Below are 7,809 nucleotides of genomic sequence, written 5' to 3'. Positions count from 1 at the left end.
ACAGGCAAACAGGGAATAAACGCTCAGAAATTGCAACTGTGTTGACAATACTTCGCGGTGAGGTGGTGTGTTTGGAAGTCCTTTATAGTCCTGTTAATGAGCTGCAGCTGGGTGTGGTAATCAGTGTGGTGTGCTAGGGTGGATGTGGCAACAGGTGATTGGTGTGAAGTGAACATGTGACTGACAGGGAGAATTGTGGGAAGTGTAGTCCGGGGAGTGACAGGAACAGACGGTGATCGTTACATTAATAATATTTGTCAGATGTTTATTTCCAGCTGGGTTTAGTAAAAAAGATGGTCTTGATCCAAGTATAATTTTGATTTCAGTTGCATGTTCTTAATTCTTTGCAAAACACAACCTGAACAGTTAGCTATTGAAAAGTTGGTGTGCAGTTTATATCAATTAAAATTATATATTCTTGAGCATTTTTTTGCCACAAGGACAAAACCACTGTATAATTGTAGTAATAATTTAAATGATTTAATTAATCAATGGCCTAATTAACAGCTACCAGTTAAACATACAAATCAGAACCAATACAAAAACTGCAATGGAAACCATTAAATATTTGCAAGTAAAGACCAATACAAATTTGTAATGGAACCATTAGAACCAATACAAAAACTACAATGGAAACCATTAAATATGTGCAAATAAAGACCAATACAACTTTGTAATGGAACCATTAGAACCAATACAAAAACTGCAATGGAAACCATTAAATATGTGCAAATAAAGACCAATACAACTTTGTAATGGAACCATTAGAACCAATACAAAAACTGCAATGGAAACCATTAAATATGTGCAAATGAAGACCAATACAAATTTGTAATGGAACCATTAGAACCAATACAAAAACTGCAATGGAAACCATTAAATATGTGCAAATAAAGACCAATACAAATTTGTAATGGAACCATTAGAACCAATACAAAAACTACAATGGAAACCATTAAATATGTGCAAATAAAGACCAATACAACTTTGTAATGGAACCATTAGAACCAATACAAAAACTGCAATGGAAACCATTAAATATGTGCAAATAAAGACCAATACAACTTTGTAATGGAACCATTAGAACCAATACAAAAACTGCAATGGAAACCATTAAATATGTGCAAATGAAGACCAATACAAATTTGTAATGGAACCATTAGAACCAATACAAAAACTGCAATGGAAACCATTAAATATTTGCAAGTAAAGACCAATACAAATTTGTAATGGAACCATTAGAACCAATACAAAAACTGCAATGAAAACCATTAAATATTTGCAAATAAAGACCAATACAAATCTGTAATGGAAACCAATACAAACCAATAAATCCTAATGGAATGTGCCCAAAACACACTACGTAATGGAAACCATTTTGTAATGGTTTTAATGGTTAATGGCTGATGGTTTGTAATGGTTTTGTAGTGGAAACCATTAGGATTTCTGTAATGGTTTCTATTGTTTTTTTCAGCAGGGATGACAACCAAAATCAAACCCATAGAAGCTCGTCAACAGTTTTGAAGTGGCTTTGTGCAAGTTATAATCATTCACAAGCGAGTGAGTCATACTCGCAAACATAATTAAAGGCACTCTAAGCGATTTGGCGCGTTTTTAGGCCCAATTTTTTTTGTCACATACCGCAAATATCTCCTCACTATCCGCTAGCTGCCTGTCCCCTGAACACACTGTAAAAAAACGCGGTCTCTGTAGTCGCCACAAGCTCCGAAAACTGCAATAAAAAACAAACTGGTGCAGCCTGGACCACTTAACATAATAAACATGCTCCAGCCAATAACCGACAAGCAGCGTCAATACGCAAACTACTTACATTTTAAATGCGCGTTCATGACTGTTTCAGGAAGCACGGAGGGGAGGAGTAGGAGGGAGGGTCTAGCTAGCCTCTGTTTTGTTTGACAACACTTCAAACGTCAACAGGAAGTTACTCCGCTCAGAATCGCTTAGAGCGCCTATCCGGTTGTTAAGTCTGACGTCACGCGGCAGCGCTTCCGGGTCCTAACGCTCTATCTCATACCACAAGAAAACAACAAATGGTGCTGATATACATACACGATGTGGTGTAATACTACAAAAAATATATAATTATAACCTTTATCTCCATACCAAAATTCCAGATGGCCAGACAATGATTCATCTTTTATAAATCGTTAAAATATTCATATCTGTGACGCTGTGAGCACGGAGACTGTTGTGTAGACTGTAAGTATTTAAAATGTTTAAATTTTTAAAATGATTTATGTTTAATATGAATAAATAGCGCTCATAAACGGCCGTCGATGGCATTCTCAAGTGAAACGAGTTGAGGCTTGGACCCGGAAACGGCGTTCCTTACGTCACGACTTAACAAGCGGATAATTAGCCTATTACACAAAAACCAAATACAAAACTCCGCTAACGTGATTATTTTGAGTGAAAGGCAGTGGGTTTATTTAGTGACATTATTACATTTCCTAGTCGTCTTCCCTCACCTTCTCAACCAAAGGCGAAAATTGTAGCGTCCAGTTTTTTTCCCCAAACGATATCGTGAGTTCCTATTACAATTCTCGATTCAGCATTTTGACCAACAATGGCGACATTTTTCACAATCATGACAGAAAATTAGAATACTGTCCTTAACATCACTAACAGAACGGGAGCGCGATATAAACAAACCCAGACTAGACCTGGGGTGTATTCCAGAAAGCAGGGTTAACTTACTATCACATATACCCTGAACTCTCGGTTGATTAACCCAAACCTTGCTTACTCGAGGTATGCTGGTTCCAAAAATGTGTCCGGGAGTAAGTTCAGCCAACCCAGAGTATGTTCCCGGTTAACCGACAAGACATTCTCAACAGATCGACGAATGGATGATTCACCATGGAAACAGACACTAAGGCTGCGTCCGAAAACTGGAAAACGCTGCCTTCTGAGGACACATTTCAAGGTAGTAAGGCATCAAGGCACGTCCGAATCCAATGTTAGCTTCACTTCCTGTCTCATGAGATACCTTCCTCAGATCGATTTTTGAAGGAAACATAGATGTATCCTTAGCTGCCTTTGATATCCCACAATCCTGTGTTTTCCATTCTGTGACAGTTGAGCTAGAAAAATAAAGATGGCGTCCGAAAGTTGCGTTTGCTGCTCAGTTTGTATGTAAATGTACGATTTTGACCAACATATTTCAATTTTGATATCATTTCTATCGAGAAATTACTACTGTAATAATTAAATATTTGTTTAGTTCTCACCAAAGCTCGCGCTATATTGCTGTAGATCATTAAACTGTTAGGCTGCCTCAGAAGTCTGTCCGAAATCAATTTCGTGAGGTACCTTCATGCACAAACGCTGCCGTACAAGTCATTCTCTTATAAGACAGCGAGGCAGCAAGACAGCTACCTAGGTTTTCGGACGCAGCCGATGAAAAAGCGCGCCATTCTACTTCATTCTTCTTCTTTTGTTTAATGGTGATTTACATAACCTACTTGGTGCACATCACCACCTATTGGGTGGTTATGCAATCATTTTTTTAATCTTAATATTGTTTGTTTGATGTTAATTATTTAATAAGATATCACATATATGATATGTATTTTATTATAGAAATTATAGCATAGAAAATGTCCTGTTATAAAGGATAAAAAGCAGATCCATGTGTGAGATGACAATAAAATAAATTCATATATTAGAATTGAATAAACATTTATATATTGTATAATATAAAATTGTGTATATAACTGTAACTATATAACAAATTTAGATACATTAATATAACCATATTGATAATATAATACGCATCTGAATTCCTCTTAAGCTAACTAACCCTTGAACATAACCTGCTCCGGAGCAGGTTATGTTCAGAGAGCAAGTTGCTATGGTTACTTACATACCCTAAAAGTTACCTCCGTTTTTGGAACCGAAAGTTGAGGTTATCCGCTTACTTACTCTTAAACATACCCAGGTATTTCACATAACCTGCTTTCTGGAATACCCCCCTGAATGCGGCGTGACGGCAGCTTCACATTCTCTATATCTACCTCCTCGATGGCAATCAAGTCTTTCAATTCAGTGGAAAAGTCGCTCCTCTTCATAACATAAGGATCACGTCCAACATATGTTGTGATTTTCTGTTTATACCTTTCTAAACCAGCACAGAACGGACTTTTTCCCATCTCTTCCATTCTAATTTTCACTGCTTGCCCTCCACCGGAATTTCGCGCGTCACCAGAACCACGTGATTGCACACAACCTATTAACATGTAGAATTTTTCAATTCCTTCACAACGGGAAATATCATGGTCAATGAACAGTTAATTAATCAGTTAAGTGCTGAACACATAGGTAGTGCATGTTTTACAAGCGTTTAAACATAATGTAACAATTCTTGTAAGAGTATAAAATACAGAACATTAGCAACTCAATTGTAATTCATATACTGGATATTCTGTATTAAACCTGTTAAAAAAATATTTCAAATGAACATGTTCAATGCGTTACAATTCCTTCAGAGTGTAAATACAAAACTGAGAGCATTGTGCCCAATGAGCAGTTCATTAATCAGTTTTAAATACTAAACTCTCAAGCATTTTAACACATATCCTCTAGCTTTTGCACTTTTGTCTTTCTTTAGGGGTGAGTAAATGACAAGTTTAATTTTTGGCAACAATTCTCTCTATTAATACTTGTACACTAAACATCCTGTTCATATGACCTTGCCAAAGATCAGCAAGCATTTATACAAAATGTCTCAATCCAACGTACAGATTATCAACTGTATGTGTCAAGCGATGTGTGATCCAACTCATCTCCAGGTTTGAGCAAAATCCAGTCACTGTCTACTCTTACACGATATGCATGAAAATGTGAATCAAAGGAAAATGGAAGCAAGATCTTATTCATATAGGTTAGGAACTACATGAGGGCGAGTAAATTACAGAATTTTAAGTTTTTGGGTGAACTGTCTGTTTAATGGAAGTCTTCTATACAGATTTGTCAGATATGTTGTTTAATCTTGGAAGCAAGATTGTTAGTGAAACTCACAATATATGTAATTTGCATACACTGAAAATATGTGATTGTGAAAGTAGAATATTTTTTTTTCATTCAGGAATTGACTTAAGGGCTGGGCTCTCATAGTAATGTAGTGTTCAAGCTCCTCTCTGAAGATGGATGGCAAGAGGATACGCCCAGCCCTCAAGTCAATTCCTGCAATTGAGAAAAACATCCTACTTTCGCAATCACATATTTTGCAATGTGGTAAATCAAATGACATGTATTGTGTTTCACTAGCAAAGTGACAATCTCTACCTGGCAGTTCTTCAGCCAGAGCAACCGGTCTTGTTTCGGTGTACTGTTTTGCTAGGGGGGATTTTGCCTTGGCAAGTTTCAGCACATTTGGCAGAAGTCTAGTGAAGCTCTCACTGAAATGATTCGGTCAATCTCATAAAAAAAAAAAAAAAAAAAAAAAAGTAAAAAACCCATAGAATGTGAAGACATGATTAACATTCAGTGCATCACTGAAAGCAATTTTATTTAATAAAATGCTGTTAGGTTTCTATACTGTAACCTTTACGGATATATTTTCAGAAATGTTTATTTTCTGTGACAGCAATCGACATGTCTTCAATTTCACAATTTCCAAAATCATAATAGATTGCTTCCTTGTAACATTCAGGTGTTTTCAATATTCACTCCATCAGGCGTTCTTAAGTATGGGTACTTTCTGACTACATCCTCCACAGACAATTCCCTCCATGATTTCTTGACGTCTCCAGGAGAACGTTCGTGCCAGGAAGTCTTTGACAGTCGAGATGTCTTGGATGAGTCTTCCGATACTCACTTTGTAGAACGTTCACATGGACCTCAACAGACATTGAATCCTCCCCAATATAGTTTCCTTTGTCAAAACAACAGAAACAGATAATGCTTATACTGTGACAGATAATGACAGAGATATGTGAAAAGTCTGCACACTCATTGAACAAGGCGTTTTAGATAAAAAAAAAATGAAAAAAATACACTGAACTGCATGAACAATGAGACCTAACGTTCAGTCAGTGAAAGCGTAAAATGTATGCAAAAAATGTCTGTATTATCTGCTTACATTGTTCTGCACTACTTGAAACGCAAAAGTGATTAAAAGTTGAAAAATAAATTATGCATATAACAGTGGGCTAACATATTCTACACTAGCTGGCTTTTGACAAACTTTAAGATGCACTGGTGTATCTGGACTGCTTTGTATGGCCGAACTTCTTCAGCTTTGACTTCACTGTCACTGACAAGTGGTGCATGTTCTGGGTTAAATTTCCACTTTAGAGACATGTGCCAGGTGTGCTAGTAATAAAATTAGTTGCAGAACAGCTCATCGCACTCAATTTTTAATTTAAGAGTGTGTTAATGACCAATAATATTTAACTAGTTAACGTTACCAATATTTACCATAATTACCACGTGAAGTCAGCATAAAAATGCAAGACGCTTCAAAAGACGCAAGACGTGATAGTCTAGCCTGAAAAAATATTTTTAATTAAGAAAGAACATTTATGGGACAGGTCATGTAAGATTTTGTTGCTGAATTAAAAAATGTCGTTTAATTTGAGCAGATTTCGATATTCCACAGCAGACGGCGCGAAGCGGGAAAAACGGGTTGCACTGCCCAAGTCTGCAGGGGCTAAATGGCGATGGCAAGTGGAAGCATTTTACACAGCTTAATTGACTAAATGAACAAAATAACTCTAAAATAAATATGTGCGTAACCCAACCAGAAACAAACCATAACGTGCTTAGTGTAGTTAACGATAGCTTAAGTTGCTTGTAATCGTTATCAATAGCTAACAGTAGCATTGCATGAACAGAAAAAAAAAAAAAAAAATCAAGATTCGGTTACTTACCACTGAATTTCCTTGCCTCTTCTCCGATAATCTGTATTCCAGCTTCAATTATTTTCTGAATTGGTTCATCCGTGGAGAAAAACTCGACAAATGGTGCGTTCAAGTCATGTCGGAAAGATCGTATTTACGAGCAGAACCGACATGAACGCCACCACAATGTCGTAAATACCAGTGGGAAGCTCGTAATTTTCTTTAAGCTCCGATCTGTACGACTTGGGGGCGTGTCAGTCAGAAACATAGTGAAATACCACAATACTTACAGGTATAGCAGTGACACTGTCAGGCTTTTCTAGTTACAACGAAGTAAGCTGATACCAGCAAAAAAATACGATAGCATCACAATGTAAAAATGTAATGTGTAACAATAAAGTTTACAATGGCTTCATAAATTAATTCAAAAACATAAAAAAGCAACATACAACTAATGCACATTCTTTGCTCTACATTTTCTAGAAGCAGAAGTGTTATTTTGTGTAATTAATTTAGAGAAGGCACACCGCCATCATACTCCGACGAAAGTGACTTGAACGCACCTATCGTCGTACACACGACTTCCCACCTCGTAAATACGAACTTCCCAGGAGGACTTGAACGCACCAAAAGATGGACAATTAACCGAGATTTTCGCTCATTTCACGCATGGAAGAAAGAGTGCACTGTGCAACGCAATGGCAAATAGATATAGCGCTCGCGCCTTCTAAATAGAAGAGCCAATGGCTGATTGGTAAAGTAATTGCGTCATTTCAGCAGCCGCTAAAATTCAATACACAAATCCGCCGCGAACTCTATGGGCGCCGCCATCTTGCCTGCCGCCATTACTGCGTGCCTGCGAAGTGTGACGGTGTGACACTTGCCGGTGCCCTCTAATGACATTTCAATTAAAGCGCATCCTGCTCATTAAAGAAAATGTCTGGTG

Source organism: Megalobrama amblycephala, linkage group LG2 (genome assembly GCF_018812025.1).
Source record: "Megalobrama amblycephala isolate DHTTF-2021 linkage group LG2, ASM1881202v1, whole genome shotgun sequence".
In the NCBI taxonomy this organism is placed as follows: Eukaryota; Metazoa; Chordata; class Actinopteri; order Cypriniformes; family Xenocyprididae; genus Megalobrama; species Megalobrama amblycephala.
Note: the sequence above shows the minus strand (reverse complement) of the source record.